Source organism: Rhinatrema bivittatum, chromosome 12 (genome assembly GCF_901001135.1).
Source record: "Rhinatrema bivittatum chromosome 12, aRhiBiv1.1, whole genome shotgun sequence".
Taxonomy (NCBI): domain Eukaryota; kingdom Metazoa; phylum Chordata; class Amphibia; order Gymnophiona; family Rhinatrematidae; genus Rhinatrema; species Rhinatrema bivittatum.
In genome coordinates this window covers 10,336,834-10,354,146 of record NC_042626.1, presented here as the reverse complement: position 1 = coordinate 10,354,146, position 17,313 = coordinate 10,336,834, and positions in this window count along the sequence as shown.

The window sequence follows — 17,313 nt, the reverse complement described above, 5'->3', positions numbered from 1 at the left end:
GTTCACTTACCTTTTAGTGCTGTAAAACAAATGCTGTGGGCCTTTCATGCTTGGCAAACATTTCCACTCGCACAACACTCGGCCATCAAAGCCTCTTGTAAACGAGAAAGAAATGAGCATTCTGCCATCAGATGCTGCCTCGCCGAGGAATACTAATCCCCAAGATAGTTTTACCGTGGCCTGCCGCCCCTTCCAAAGCCTGCCCAAAGAGCTCCCTGCTGTCCAAAGAAATATCGCAGCATTAAGAGCTTAAGCTGTAAAGAGAGATGAAAAAAGAATCAAGCTCACGCGGAGGGGAGGCATGTTGTATGATGAAAGGCAACCACCCTAGGAGGCGCAAGTTGTAGACGCTACTTGTGGGTCACTGAACACATAACGGGAGAGCAGGGTACAGCCTTTTCCCCAACACAGTGCACCGAGTTCGGCCTGCACCTTCTGAACTGGTGGAAGTGATTGGGATTAAGACATCCCCTTTGTCAAACTGCAGGAGAACCCAAAAATGTCTCAAAGTCTAGCAAAAACAAGCCAGCGTGCACGGTGTAGTGTGGAGAGCACATCTGCAACAGGACAGTGACAAGGTGGAGGCACCTGAAAGGAAGGGCCAGGCAGTCAATCAGGCGAACGCAGAGCGACCAAAAGAAAGGAAAAATCTAAAGCAAACGCTCAAATAGCCCGAAGGAAGTCAGAAAAGGCGCTTTTTTTTTTTTTTTTAAGTTGCTTCACAATTCTAGACTTTATTTTTAAATAGATTCTGAAAAAAAAGAAAGAGAGCCCTAATATTCTAATAAAAAAAAAAAGGAAAGGAGAGTAAGAATTAATGCATGAAGCCAAAACCCAAGGGAGTTCATAGTCTGAGCAATCTGGAAAGTAGGGTGACTGACAAAGGCCACCTCAGCCCCTCACCGTGGTCTTCCAGAGCGGAAGGACGAGGGGGAGCTTTCCCCCACGGATAGCAAAGGCCAAATGGTCCAAGAGATCACCCCTGAATCAGCCCGGCCGACTCTGTTCCATATTCACATCCTGCCCACCGCTGTCACAGCTGGAAGAGCCAGTTCCTAGCAGCAGAAATCCAAATGCAGGCTCATCCTTCCTTCTGACCTTTAAAACAACAGTTAGACTTGCGGTAACCGATCACAGAAGCACTAAGAGGGTAAAGAGCTCTGCCAAAATCTCAGGGGGGTCTATTAACTTTCACGTTTTGGAAGGCAAGAAGTTTCTGAGTATCCAAATTTGGAAATCTTGTCATGAATTTGTTCCAGATCAGTCTTACTGGTTTGGGTTGGGTTTTTTTGTTTTGTTTTTTTAATGAATTCTGATGACTTTTCAAAAGTTCATCTTGACCCTTTTTTTTTTTTTCCTCTTGAAACGACATCTGGCACTAGGAGTAAGCAGGACTGGGTAGCACCTGGGCCCAGCTTCAATGAACCCGAACCAAAAATGATCCAATTCTGCCAACCTCCCCAGTCTGGAGAGGGACCTGGACTTATTAAACGCCAGCTCACTCCCCCTTGGAAGAAATTATTATATGATGCAGGGTCCATGTTCATGGGCTGACATTGGCTTGTGTCTTAAAAAAAAACAAACAAAAAAAACCTCCCTGCCCAGTGCATTCTGGGTCTTGTAGTCCTGAATGTCAATAGGCAAAATCCCAGGGTAGAAAGAGAAAGCAGAATGAGCCTGGCCTGGTGAACCCAGCTCCCTGGCTCTCACACCTCACACAAGCCTTTGACGCCTCTCGGGATTAGGCAGGGGGGTTGTTCTTTTCCACTTAGAACTGTTTTGGCTTTCTTGCCACCGGGGATGGAGAAAAAAGCCCCATCCCCTTTAAGCAATTTCAAACTAAATTCTAGGCGAGGTTCGAATCGGGCCCGTGAACGCTTTTGTCGTTTCTTAAGAAGCGGTCGGGCCGGCCGAGGTGAGGTAAAATAAAATTTAAAAAAAGAGCCCAGAAGAAGTTCCTGCAGCTCCTCGGCCATTTGGGAGGTGAAGCAAGGCACGGAGGATGCCAAGGTCACGTTTTCTTCCTCATTTTGCCAGCGAGCCCTTCCACGTCTCCTCGCCTGCGAGTCATTGTAATTCCGTGGCTTCTCTGCTACATCCCGTGATTAATGGGGGGGGGGGGGGGGGGACACAGTCGCGCGGCATCTGTAATATCCTGGAATTACCTGCTCTTGTTTTATTAATTCCTTTATTAAAATACCGCAGGATCCCAATGCAATAGACGCCGGCTGAATTACACTGTCAGACATCCAGCGAGCGCTCACCTTCACGCGTCCTTGAGGTGGTGGGAGCGTGTCTTCATTGTGTAAGCATTTCCATAGAGGCTTTATTTTATCCTGTATTAAAATTACAGTGTTATGAAAATAAAATACAGTGTTACAGTGTTATGGTCTCTCCAATTCCTTCCCACCCTACCCCCTGTTACATTATCAGTTTCACTGTGAAGCCCTGTTGGCTAATTTTTTGTTGGATGGAAACCGATGTGATGTTTTCTTAACGAATGTCGGAATACAAAAAATGTTAAATAAATAAATAAATAAAATAAATAAGCAGGTCATCAGGCTATAGGGGATGTGCAGAGGCAAAGTTTTCAGTTCGGTGCATCGATTCAGGTCGGAGGTCGCGTCCATTCATTTGCTTCATTTCAAATGGGGAAAAAAAAAAGTTTATTCCTTGCATTCATTTTCCCATTAAAGTCGGTGGGGGAAGCAATGCAGGCCATTTGGAGCTTCAACATTGGGGATTTCCAATTCATTCTAATGAAACTGGGGGGCGTAGACAACGTCAGGAGGGGGACGCGAACGCCAAGGCAAAGTGGCACCAAACGTGGCATGAATAGCTTAAGGGCCCCAGAAGGGGCAAAAGGGCACTAAGGATGGCAGGAGCTCTCCGAGGTACCACGCGAGGAGCAAAGCAGCAGCAAGAGTGCCACGAACATCCTAAGGCCCTAGCCAGGGAGAATGGAGAAGGAAAGTGGTGTGACCAAAAACGCCAGGCACAGAGAGTCCAAGGCACCACGCGAGGAGCAAAGCAGCCACTCACAGTGGCAAGAACACCTCAAGGTGCAGAGTCTGGGGTAAAACAGTAACAGCGTGAAGACGGCAGAGAAAGACCCAAAACGTCCATCCAGTCTGCCCAGCAAATTTCTTTTTTTAATGTATTTATTTATTTTATAATTATTTTTTTGAGCTGTAGCAGCTGCTGCTCCATGCAGACTGCCCCCAAGCCTTCCGTTAAGGGTAGTAACTGTCGCTCCATGTAGGCTGCCCCCGTGCAGGCTGCCCCCGTGCAGGCATGTAAACCTTAGGGGTAAATATCCAAAACTAGCCATTTACGTAACTTAGCCAATTAGAACTCATCCGGCTAAGTTACGCTGTGGCTTTACCGCTGCATCTGCACGTATAACTGAGAGCCTAGCCGTGGAAGTCTAACCGGCTAGGTTTAGACCTGCTCTGTGGCACATCTAGCTTAGCTGTACAACTTATGTACCTATGTCCCAATATTGGTAGTTAGCAGCATAAACTGTACGGCTAATTCACTCCGCCCCAACCTGCCCACTACACACCGTTTTATGCGGATAACTTTTTCGCTGTATAAGGGACTCGCACAGCTAAGCAGTGGCTGCTGAACATAGACGCGTATTCAGAAGCCACTGCTTAGCTGCATAAGTCCCAGTTATCCAGCTAAATAGCACTGAACGCGCTTTGACTATCACCTCTACGTGTAACAGAAAAGTACGCCATTTCTTCATTTCCATCCTGTCCCATGGTCTTTTGAATTCCATTACCATCCTCATCTTCACCACCTCTTCCGGGAGGCCATTCCATGCATTCACCACCCTTCCCATGAAGAAATATTTCCTGACATGGTTTCTGAGTCTCCCCACCTTGGAGTTTTAGATCATGACCCTTTACAGCTTCTTTCCCATCAGAAAATATTTGATTTGTGTGCATCATTAATTCCTTTCAGGTATTTGAAGGTCTACATCCTATCACCCCACCTCTTCCAGGCTATGCCAGCAACACAGAATGGCAGTAAAACCCCCAAGGCGTAGCATAAGCTGTATACCAACAAGGCAGCAAGATCCCTAAGGCTAGCATCAGGGCTGTCATTCTGCAGCTAGGCAGAATGACAGCAAGACTTCCATGGTGTGGCAGCTAGGAAGAGTGGCAGCAAGACCCTCAAGTTGTAGAGTCTACAGTATGGCAGTAAGTATGAATGACAGCAAGACTCCCAAGGTTTAGTGACAGAAGCATGGCAGCTTCACCTTGATTTGCCTTCCATCCTGTTTACTTGCCTACGTCTCCTGCCTTGGCTCCGTCCTGGCTATTACCTCACTCGGGAATTTCTTGGTTGCTATAGTTACCAATCTCACTGCAGCACTTTTCAATGGGCCATAGACTTGAATGGAAAACAAAACGAATGAAACAAAAATTTTGGTTTAGGTTTATGGGCACCCTTCATTCGTTTTGGAGGTCCACGAATTAGAACAGAAATGGTCTCATTCATTGCATTTTACTCATTCCTTTCAAATAAATGCACATCCCTATCAGGCAAAGGCAGGAAGGAATGGGAAGCAAGCAGGGGCATTTAGAAACCCCTCCCGGCCTCATATAAAGAAAACTTGCATGGCGGCCTAAGGGATCCTTGCAGCTAAAGCAAGGTTAGATGATCTAGAAGCCTGCGTTACATTTCTAATTAAAGAACTGTTAAAATATAAATGCCATTATTTCCATTACAAAAAAAAAAGGAAACTTTTCCTTTCAAACTGATCTAAAGGACTTTCAGTCAAGTGTCTAGCACACTACAAAGATTTCAGGCATGTGGTTTTCTTCTTTCCAGTCAAGTGAAATCTGCTCATCCATTTCAGAAATGGTAACAAGCGTCCTTAATGTGCATGGCTTCCTTTCATGTGTATTTGAGCCAGAACTGCCCCCAACACCCCACTCGTGCACACAGCCGCAGTCTGGTATTTTGTCATCCAGCGGTTAGAAAAGTGGAGACAGCTTCTAATCACACCTCCCCATTTGTGAGCAAGCCGCTTAACCTCCTTACGGGGGTTAAACTTAGACTGCACATGGTTAATGAAGGATAGGATAGGATGCAGGACAGAGCACCAAGTCAGAGTAATATTATTGCAGAAACTCTGGGGAGAATTCGCCCGGTGAAAACCTCTCCCAACATTTCAGCAGTCCGATGGAAAGATGTAGCAGTAAATCCCGCGCTGAAAGATTCTGGGCGGTGCTGTGATGTCTCGTGAATCTTTTTTTTTTAATTTTATTCTTATTATTTTTGCACTTTCTTCTAATGCTTACATAGTGCTACAAGTTGCAGGTGCCGCTGTGGTCCAATCGCAGATAAGAAACAGTAAGAAGATTCAACGCAGGGACCACTGCTCCCTGCTCAAGTCAACAGCATAGAGAAGCTCCGGCTGGCTGGCAGGCAGAACACAAAGATCCCTGGCCCGGGAAGATTACGCATTCAGCATGGCTGCTCTGCTCTTTATTTGAAGGAGGAGGGAAGGGGTAAATCCTCTGTGCCACATTCCTCATGCATATTCATGATGGGCCCTATTATAAAACTCAAAAGCTTTCACAAGCAGGATTAGAAGACTCTTTGGCATTGTTGAAATCTGCCGGGGGAAATCTTTTACATAGTTGCTTTATCAATAGATAGACTTTGTGATTTTTATAAGTGCCACTTAGCGTGTTTGCTTTTTTTCTCTTCTGAATGCTGTCCTTACAATTTTAAATCACATTCAGAGGCTTTTAAACCTTGCCTTGTTTCAGATGCTGAAGCCAGGCCCTGTTCGTGGCTTTTGTCTTTAATTTTCTTTTTAATTTTTTACTTTTCTTTGCATTTGTCTCTGCTCACCTGGGAAGAGAGCACGGGGACACCAGACGAGGGAGCGGGCCACATTTCTTGCATTCTTTGGTTGGATCATTTAGCTTTGCAACACTTAGGGTGAGGCAGCCAGCGGACTCCAGGGGCTGTAACCCACCCCACTGCACACAAGGAAAGCCAGAGAGCAAGGGAGAGGGCATCCAGTCACCGTAATTTAGGAAGCTGGGTTAAAAAGTTACTTCAGAACCCTCTACAACATCCATCACAAGAAGAGCATGCAGAACATGCTCCCAGCTAACTCCTGCCCACAACTCTGCTGAGCCTATCAGAGAAGTGCAATGGGAGCCTGTTGCTCTCTGATAGGCTCAGTGGGGAGTTGGCATTCTATGGGGGTGGGACCAAGAACGCTCATGGCCCATGCTCAGCCATGAACCGGTTGTTGGTTGGCAATTCCAGTCCTCAGGAGCAGTGAGCCAGCCCGGATTTCAGGATTCCTGCAATGCCTAGACATGAGGAATATTTGCAAGCACCTTCTATGTAAATAGATCCCCTGCCTATTCCGTGCAGATATCCTGAAAATCACCCACCAGTTTGTGGCCCCACAGGATCAGAATTGCCCACCGCTGCCTTAAATTGAAAACAAAAATGCTTTCATTTGTGCCTTTCTTTACCTGCTAAGAAGATTAAGAGCAGAACTGAGAGCTTCCAGGTCAAGTCTTTCGTCACCGACACTCAGAGCCTCCTCTTGCACATTTAAATGTGTTCCAGCTGAATCCACTTCCTGCATCACTCTCATCTGCCAAAAAAAAATTAGCACACATGTGCAACAGAACCATAGTGTGCCTATGGCCAATATGGCCAAGTCCATAGGCGCCGCTACCAAAAGGCTCTATAGCGCTGCCATGTTCCAAGGAGAGCAGTGCAGCTGGTGGGTCCTCAAGAGAAAAGGCAGTGCAGCCCTGTCAAAATCAACAGTATGGTCGGCGCAGCCCCACTAGCAATGCTACTGATTCTAGCGAGGCCGTACTGCTTTTCCACTTAATAAGGCTGCGCTTACCACGCCATCAATTTTGGAGGGCCGCACTGCTTTGCAGGAGAAGGAGGCGCACACCCTGCCCTGCCGGAAGTAGTCCAGTGCTAGAGCTAGCGTGACCAGAAGTCGTTCCCTTTGCCACAGGGGCTGAAGAAAGAGACTGCTGCTGCCAGCTAAATCAAGAAGGAAGTGAGAGAGCATGTGTGCATGTGTGTGGGAGAGAGCAACATGTATGCTTGTGTGTGGGAGAGTGAGAGAGAGCATGTGTGCATGTGTGTGGGAGAGAACATGTGTGCTTGTGTGTAGGAGGGTGAGAGAGCATGTGTGTATGTATGAGGAGAGTGAGAGAAAGCATGTGTGCTTTGTGTGGAAAAATGAGAGAGAGCATGTATGCATGTGTGTGGGAGAGAGAGCGAAAGAGCATGTGCCCTTGTGTATGGGAGAGTGAGAGAGAGCATGTGTGCTTATGTGTGGGAGAGAGAGAGCATGTGTGTGGGAGAGAGAGCATGTGTGCTTATGTGTGGGAGAGTGAGAGAGAATGTGTGCATGTATGGGGAGTGTGAGAAAAAGCATCTATGCGTGTGAGAGGGAGCATGTGTGTGCACAACTACCACAGTTCTCTGCCTACTAATCCATGACAATTTCAGGGCATCTGGAAATCAAAAGTTCTAAGGTATGGATAACGGGGAATTTTTTAAAATCCTTATTTTAATTGTTGGGTGTTATTTGATGTCTGTTTTGAAATATTTTATTGATGTTTGGAAGATTTTATATGAGTTTTTAATTATTGAATGTTATTCTGTTCATTAATTGTTTTGAATTATTTGTTTTATTGGTATGGTTTTACTATTTTTGTTTTATGAGGAATGGTAATGTTTCTGTTTTTTACATTGTTGCAGTGCATACAGAATTAGGCTTGTTGCAGTTTCCAGTTCAGTTTTTGCCTGTACATTTGTATTTATACTGTATAGTCTCTTTATTCTGAATTTGAGGATCTATCTCTGTTTTGCATGTGTGGCTGAAGTGAGTTATTCCATTAGTGTGTAGCTTCTATGTAGGGATCTATAGCAGTTTGGCTTATTCTGTTTTCCTAATAGGGGGTGTATTAATACTTTAGGCCTGGTGTAATATTTGTAGTATTAACTTTCATAGGTAGCATTGTTGCTGTTTGAGTGCTGGCAGTTAGTGCTGTTTTTAAATAGAAATTCTTTTTACTTGTGTCTCTCTGAGGCCCATGCCCATGTGCAAGACGCATTACAGTAGGCCTAATACCATACAGATTCCAAGCGTCTCCTGCTTTTTTGTAGGGGTTTTCTGGTTGGCACCTCAGCAGTGCATGTAAATATAATGCACCTATTGTAAGTGATATTTTTACCTCTGACTGTGCTTTGAATGTTCTTTTTCATGTAAAATCTGTTATTATAAATGCATAATTTGTAATTGTGTGTGAGGAGGGTGTGATGAGGTGGGGGGGGGGGGGGTGCAAGGCTGTAATACCCTTGCACCGGCCATGGGCATTGCTGTACAAACATTGAACAGAGTCTCCCAACTCCTAGTGTCATCTGTTGTGTAATGGGGGAGGGCACCACATAGCCTGGCTACAGCTCTGGTGTGCAAAACGGACAGAGTCAGACCAAGGAGGACGACTCTTGATGTGGCCCGGCCTGTTTGGAAGGAGCTCTTTTGTCTTTGCTCGTCACAAACCTATTTAAATGCGATACACCAGGTCCAGAATTGCTGATTACCAATGTCAAAATGCAGCCATGGAATACAGCCACACTGAAGGCTATTTTTTTTCCATCTTGTTTCCCCTCTACAATCTTTGTTGAAACTGTATAATTCTCTTAATTGCCTTATTCTTCTTTCTCCTAACCAAATGCCTTGGCTGTTTAAAAATGAGGTGGCTGGTGGAAGGAAGATCAATTTTTGTTGATTATTCTCCTTCTCATAAGGGATGCTTAGGAAGGATTGGAATCTGCTCGTTCAGCTAGTAATGAGTTAAGAATTAATTTACATGTCGGTGCTGGTAAGAGATAATGGCTACTGTTCACAGATTTAAATGTAATTATTTATTGCGGCCAGCATGGTTCTATGACAGTTAGTATTTTGCGTGTTATACAAGGGATAAGATTCCGGGTCCAGTGCTACAGGCTGAAGAAAATGCATGCTAACGTCTGGGAACCAAGACAGAATACTACTAAAATCTGAAGCTGGTGGGAAAAAAAAAAAAAGACAAACTCTACATATTTGCTGAAACTGGCGAGAACTATCTATAGCCCCTCTGTGTGTGCAGGCACTGCAAGGTCACCCACCTGTTTTACCAAAGCAATGGAAAATGCACCTCTTCAGGAAGCCAAAACACATCCTGGGTGCAAAGCTACAGTGACCCTGTCCAGAGTGCATGGAAGGTGGCCAGGGATGACGCTACCCGTGACGGTTAGAGACATGAAACTTCAGAGGAGCCATCATCATGAACTAGGCACGGGTGCAGACTCATCACCTGCCCTCCTCACCCATCTGATTTACAGGAAGCCGCTGGGCTAGCTGCCAGTAAATCCTAACGTACTGCTTGCAGGAACAATAAGTAGCAGAGTCTTGCTTTCTGTTTTACCTACTGAACCTTTCCCCAAAGATCCCGCGTGAATGCAAAACATTTCTGTATAATCACATGCTACAATCTGTTTAGTTCTGTAATTCGCAGTATTTGTAGCCCTTATAATAAAATATGGAGTTTATTTGAGTGACTTTCTGGACTCCAGGAATTATTTGGTTTCATTCACAAGCCTGATTGCATAGTTTGGCCATCGTTACCACCCAGCGCTAATTCCCCTCACAAAACTGGTAACACAATAACTTCCTCTAAATTTTCCCTTTCCATCTCTTGCTTCTCTGCCTAATCTTATTTCTAGGTCTTTCATGTGTCTATCTGTAAGATTTTCTGTTGATTTTGTTATATACTTTTGCAATTGTTTAGAACAGAAAGGAGAGAAACTATTTTTTTTTCCTGTAAAGGGTGGTGGATGCCCGAGTGCTCTCCTGGAGGAGTTGGGTGAAGATAAAAACGGGCATGGGATAAACCCAGGAGACGGTAATGAAGCTCTGGGGTAACCTGCACGGAGCGGCAGTTCAGCTCTTTACTGCAATGGTAGGATAGTATCAGGTCCAGGCCCAGATTCTGGCACAGACGGCATAGATAATTGCTTCTGGTGCCAAATTATGATAGGGCATTGCCTCCATCTGGGTCTGCTTCTGCCGTCCTCTTGAGCAGGCGCCGACAGCAGCAGCAGCAGCAGCAACAGCTTGAAGAAAAATCGGTGCAGGGTCTGTGAGCCAGCGGGTGCTCACAGGGCCTGGTGCAGCCCCACCATCACCCTAAGACATGCGGGCTAGGAGCCACAGGAGTCGCAGGCTGACGCATTCAACAGAGGGCGGGAAAAAAAAACAATCCCAGATTGCATTTTCCTTTCTGGAAGCTCCGTTGTAACATATTTAAGGCCCCCACCTAAATTGCAGGATGAACTTCGACGAAAGCAAACGAAATTGTGGGAAACAGTTGACTAGGCAGTCACAGGCAGGCAAACAGTCGATCGGTAAAGGCCCCACTTAAATTGCAAATTTGCAGAAAAGGCCGATCCCAGGGGATTAGGCCTGTGCTGCAATTGCAGTGAGGCCTTATTTATAATTTTGCTTTTTTCCACTTTCTTTCAGCCACATTATCCAATGGAGCATTTTTGGGGCCAGGCGGCCAGCAAAACAAGTCCAATTCCCCGTTAACCCCGGGCTGGCTTGGGTAGATGCAGCAGCTGGATGGTGCCGTGCCATCTGCAGAGAACCAGAACGTCACAGGTGGCAGTGCAAGGGATTTTAAGGTAGCTCCGTTCCTCTACCTTGCACATGGACATACAGGTGGCCAAGAAAGACCAAAACAGGAGAATCACCCCCCAGTTTGATTGTTAAAACACAAAGCAGCCAGCTCGAGCTGAATTCATCTTTGCTATCACATTTCAGGTTCCATTCCTGCTAGTGACATGAATTTTGCACAGTTCTTGGCTTCCCAAATGTTTCTTTTTAAAATCTCTACAAATGAATGTGGGCGATTTTAAGTAGGTTGGTCTATTTTCTGCTTGTTTGTACCCAGATTAGTATTTGGCAGAGATTAAACTGAGCTGCAAATCTTCAGAAGAAGCGTGTGGTTTACAGTTAAAACAAATCAATGAGCTGACTAAATGTAAACATGATCACAAAGATCTAAAAAAAACAAAACTTCTATTATTATGAAATCCTTATTAAAATACTGGTTTATAAACAAAACAGGATCCTTGATATACTAGTGAACTCAGCATCAGATAATGTGCAAAGGTATTTAATCCACTGCCTTTCGCCTCACCATTGGGCCGCAAGCAGTATCAGCCCAAATGCACCTTAATTCATTCATCGGCTGGGTCCCCAACCCTAATGAAAGCCCAATATGCTAATCCTATGTGTAAGTGAAGCCACACCAAATTATCCAAATGTCAAAATGAAAACAAAATTTGTAACAAAACTTATCTTAATCAGTGATTCATAGGATGGATAAACAGCAACCCAACACAGGCCCATGCTTCAGCACCGGGAAAGCGCCTGCATCAGGAGTCACACGTTCTCTGAGCTCTAAAACACAAAGCAATACAAAAAAAGTAACATTAATAAAAACGTTAAAGAGAAATCAAGAAAAACATGTCATCTGACATAACCCGCCTCCAAACAATTCTGCTTAACACGTCTCAGCATAGCACCATACAGCTCAGAAGCACCCCCTACTCCTTTAAATCATATCCCCCTATCCCTCTCACACAAATAGGAGAGTCTAGCCAATCAAAAACGTCCAAAAAATGACCAATGAGAAGTAAAATGGAGTATTCCACTGAAGCACAAAACGCTACTTAAACGGTAAATCGATTGTCCAATCATTATCACATACATACCAACCAATAGAATCGGAGGAACAACATCCACCTTTCCGCATAGAATTGAAAATATGCAAAGAAGAGAGGCATCACTTGTTGAACATTTGTTAGTTGCTCACCATACATTTGCTCACTTTACTTTTTCAGTTCTGGAGAAACCAGTGGATAATTCATGTGAGGGTGACTTTAATGCTCTCCAGTATTTGGGGGGAGCAACAATGGATTTATCGATTAAACGCTATACATCCTTATGAACTTACTAGAGAGATAGAATGGGCTCTGTTAATAGCATGCTGATGACTTTAGCGTACTTGAGTGGGAGGTCTCGTTCTGATTTTGACCAGTTGATCATTTGTAGGTGTCTGTTCTCAGATGGAATCAGACTTGGACCAGGGGGCACTCCATGAAGTTAGCAAGTAGTTCATTTAAAACAAATCAAAGAAAAATGTTTTTCACTCAGTGCATAGTTAAGCTCTGGCATTCATTGCCAGAGGATGTGGTTACAGCAGTTAGTGTAACTGGGTTTAAAAAAGATTTGGATAAGTTCCTAGAGGATAAATCCATAAACTTCTATTACGGTAATTAATGAGCAGTAGTAGCTTGTGATCTAACTAATGTTTGGGTACTTGCCAGGTACTTGTGACTTGGATTGGCCACTGTTGGAAACAGGATGCTGGGCTTGATGGACCCTTGGTCTGACCCAGTATGCCATATCTTATGCTCTTATTTACTACATCTCCCGAAGTATAGTTAACTTCTTTTGAGCAGATTGGCAGGCAAACTTGCTGTCTCAGCCCTGATTCCTCCCCCCGGTTAGTGAATAAAGGGCCTGCTGTGCCTGAGAAATTATACCATATCCCCCCCACCCTCATTCCCAGCCCACTCCTGGATGATGCCCCAGTATCCCCCGTCCCTTCCTATGGTGCAGAAGGAGAGATCCCACTACCTTCTGCTCCATTTGCTCTGCTAATTAAAATGTCACCCCGGTTGATCTGATGCTCTCCTTTGCCGTTCAGCAGTGGAAAGACTACAAAATGTGCTTTATTTTCATATTGTGGGAAAAGGGATTACAACCCAAAGCCTACCTAGGGAACACATTTACTTCAAGGAACTCGTTAAGAAGAACACAATTATACTTTTTCTTTTTAATAATCCATTGTGTCTTGAATCTGTTGCTTGTGTCAAAACCACACGATAGCCGTCCTTCACCCTCTGCAGGGGCTGCGGCTCTTAACGTCAGGGGCGGCTCTATAATGAGCCAGGGTGAGGCGGCAACATTTTGGAGCAGCAAAAAGTGCCCTCTGAAACGCTCAGTGGCCGCCTCTCCCTGTCTCCTGATACCTATTTACCTAAATGTGCCAGTCCCGCAATTTTTGAATACCACAGGACCGGCACAGGTTGGGGGAAAGGGGCGGGCGGATTGAAAAAGAAAGAAAGCCGCCGGTGAACCCCATCTCAAGAAGAAGCCCATGCATGATGGGAGCAGGAGGGAGCCCGTTCAGCTGCTGCTGCTCCTTCTCCTGTGTCGGTATGCATTGGGGGGGGGGGGGGGGGGGCAGACTGAAAAAGAAAGAAGAGGGCTTCTGGGGACACTGAGCCTGATGGACAGCATGTGTGGGTGTGAGTGAGTATTAGAGCATGTGCCTGTGTATGGGTGAAAGCAAGTGTATGTATATATATGAGAGAGCATCTGTGTATGTGAGAGCATTTGCGTGTGTGTGAGAGAGCATCTATGTGTGTGCCTGAGAGCATGGGTATGTATGAGAGGGCGTGTGTGTGTGTGTGTGTGTGTGTGTGTAAAACAGCAGGTGTGTGGATAAGAGCATATGTTGTGAAGTGCATTGGTGTTTAGGGCCTGCTGTAATATTTGCAGTGTTGCCTTTTCATAGATAAGGTTTTTACTTTTTGAATTAATGCTGTTTTTTTTAGTATGGAAGGCTTACTATATGTAACTGTAATTCAGTTTACTCTTGGCTTTCTGAGGACAAAGCCCGCACCCAACATGCATTACAATAACCTAATACCATATGCATTGCAAGTAAAAATTAATGTATATGTTGTTGTGCTACCTTTACCTCAGAAGGCTGTCCTTTTTCATCTAGAATTAGTTATTATAAACGCAGAATTTGTACTTGTGGGTGGTGAGGGCCTGGTCTGCTCGGAGAGAGTGCGCCACACACAGACCCCCCCACCATTCACCCATCTCCCACTTCTGCAGGGGGGGAAATGCTGGGGGGAAGGTGGGCGGCAGGTGTTAGGGGCTCCTGGGAGTACGGTGGTTTGCCGGCTTCCTAGAAACATTACCGCTCTGCCACTCCTCTGGGAACTCCCAGACCTTCTATCCCTCTTCTGCAACATTTCAAATCACTAACAGGGCCAGGCTGAATCGAGACTCCCCTCCTGATGATCTGACCTGTGTGGGGTGAGGTGGAGGAAGTGCCGCCATCTCATCCCTCGCCTCAAGCAGCAGATTCTCTTGAGCTGCCCCTGCTTATCTCCAAAATGAAACATGCTCAGATGAGAAACAGATTTCTGCCAGGTAAGAGGGTCTGCGGCGCTCTGCAAACTTACAGAATTGCTGGTTTTCTGAAAAGATATTTAATTACAACAGTTCTGTTCTGTATATCCCTCTGGTGCCAGCTCCATTTTTTTTTTTTTTTTTGCACAGCTAAATGTAGTACAAGGAAAAACAATTTAATCATGATAAATTCAGTTTTCAAACTATGCAGCTCCTGTAAAGCTGAATCAGGATTCTTTGACTGTGTGAATTCACTGTAACCATTTTTAGGCAGAATAAAGCCAAAGGCGACGAGTTTGAGGAGACTCGTGCATTCCTTTCTTTGGACCTGAGTGGTTTCAAAAGTATCTTAGGGGTATTCATGGGAAAAAAGTTCATTTTGGGGGGTTTTGTTTCGTTTTGGATTTGTTTTAAATTTCACTTCTGTTCTTTGCTTGACGTGCTTTGCTTATGGACTTGACCCGTTTAAGCAGTCCTGTGCTTTTTTCCTTATGTCTGTGTATCAGACCCAAACCATAAAAGTCGAGGCCCATGTTGTTGTCATCTGAATCCAATTCCTCTTCCTTGCCCTCCCCCCATCCCCGTCAAAGTGGAGAGCGATAATGCAGTTGCATCAAAAGCATCAAGGCTTATTGGTTAAGGGTAGAAATCCCATGGCTTCCGTTAAGGGCAGTAACTGCTGCTCTGAGCAGGTTATCCTCGTACTTATCAGACCATAGAAGTCGGGGCCGTCATTGGTTGTTCTCTGAATCCAGTTCCCTTCTTCCTTCTGGCTTTGAAGTGGAGAGCAATGTTGAAGTTGCATCAAGGCATCAAGGCTTATTGGTTAAGGGCAGTAACCACCTCGCCAGCAAGTTACCCCCCCATGCACTCTATTCTTCTTTTTCATCCTTTAACCTTTAGAAATCCACAATGTTTATCCCATGCCCCTTTGAATTTTGTGACAGTTTTCGTCTTCACCACCTCCTCTGGAAGGGCGTTCCAGGCATCCACCACCCTCTCCATGAAGAAATATTTTCTGATGTTGGTTCTGAGTCGTCCCCCCTGGAGTTTCATTACATAGCCCCTAGTTCTATTGTTTTCTTTCCAACAGAAAAGATTGAAAGTTTGTGCATCATTAAAACATTTTAGTTACCTGAAGGTCTGTATCCTATCTCCCCCTGCACCTCCTCTCTTCCATAGTATCACATATTTGGATCCTTCAGCCTCTCCTCATAAGTCTTCTCATGCAGACATCCCCATCATTTTTGATAAATCTTATATTCCTCTAATGAAATCTCTCACAACTAGCAAAGAATCCAGTTTTTCCCCAAGACTAGGGATGTGCGTTTGTTTGAAACAAAATGGGAACATTTTAACAAAATGTCAAGGGGGAGAGGCAGAACCAGCCCTGGTTCTGCCCTCACTCGCTACCGGGAGATGTTCCGATTTCTAGGAAAACAGGACGACATCCCCCGGCACGCAGTGGACTGAACCAAGACGCTCAGCTTGTCCTCCTCGACATCCTCCATCGTCTTCCCGTTCTTCCTCTCTCGCTCAGAGACCCTCTCTCCTGCTCCTCTCTCTTCCTACAGATTCATTCATGTCTATGTGCATTCGGTAGGTGCTTTCATTTAAATAAAATTTCCTGGTTTGTTTCATTTCATTTTGAAAACAAAACGAAAATAAAAACAAACAATACTAACAGCTGCTAACCCTGCCACGGTCCCCCTTCCTCCCTCTGCTGAAAAAAAAACCAAAAAACAGCGCCCCCCCCCTTAAAAAATCCAAGCCTCTCCACCCATCCTCCCACCCCTCCCAGGATGCATCTTACCCCATCCGTAGGGGTCTCAAAAATTCAAATGGGGCAAGAATGATCCTTCCTCACTCCGGCCCTGCTGGCGCCTGCGCAGAGATCCCACAGATGGGGTAATGCGTCTGGAGAGGGTTGAGGAGTGGGGGACAGGCCTGGGGAGGGTTTGGATTTTTGTGGCTTTTATTTTGGATGGGGGTCCCCAGCCCAGTGTTTTGTTTTTCATTAGTATTGTGGTTTATTTTGTTTCAAAGGAATGAAGCAAGATAAACAAACAAAACAAAACCAAAATGAAATTAAAAATAAAGAAAAAATGTAAATGCCCACCCTTAACATGCAAATATCTCTCATCTGCCGAGTTCCTGAATGCGCTGTGCTAGAGAGACTTGGTAATTATTCTCTCTGAGCTCTGACTCAAATCCCCATCTCATATTTATTTCTATCTAATGAAGCTATATATTTTTTTTTTTCAGTAGAAAAAGCAATTTCCAGCTCTTGTTTTAATCCCAGAGTATTAATTTATCTCTTATTTTTCCAGCCTGACTGGTCACTCTGCAACTGTTTCCTGAGCTGTGCCCATATATTGCCTTCTCAGTGTGGTGCCCGTGCGTACATAATACAGGAAGCAGAAGATATTCGGGCACATGCTGCTTACCACTCCCTCCACCTCTTTTCAATCCTACGGTGGCCACTTATGCAGATGAGCGGGTACTTAGATTGCGTGAATGCGAGGTGCAACAGAATGCTTAGCTGCAGCGTATTTTTAGCAAACAGAAATATATAAAAGATCTGCAACTGTAAAACTCATCGATGCTGGCGTTTCCTGGTGCATACGGGAATATTACCGTGCACAGGTTTCATCTTTATCGGAATCTTGGTGCACCTGGAGGGTAATGAAAGACCGGACTCTTTCTTTCCACTACAGGTGCCCTTGATCTTCCTAAAGACAACACTGAGCCCCCCCTTGCCAGCTTAGGATGTTTGCCAGCACCAGGGCAGAGCAGGTGGTTTGCTTAAACTGGAAGACCTTTCCTTAAAGTTGCCCTCCTCCTTAGATGAAGGCAGGAACGTGATGGCCAAGCATCATGGAAGCACAGGTCCTCCTGTGTTCCTCCATTCTCACACTGCACCGCTTGGTGTTTGCCAACATCGCGTGTGTCAGGAGCGCCCTGATGAATTT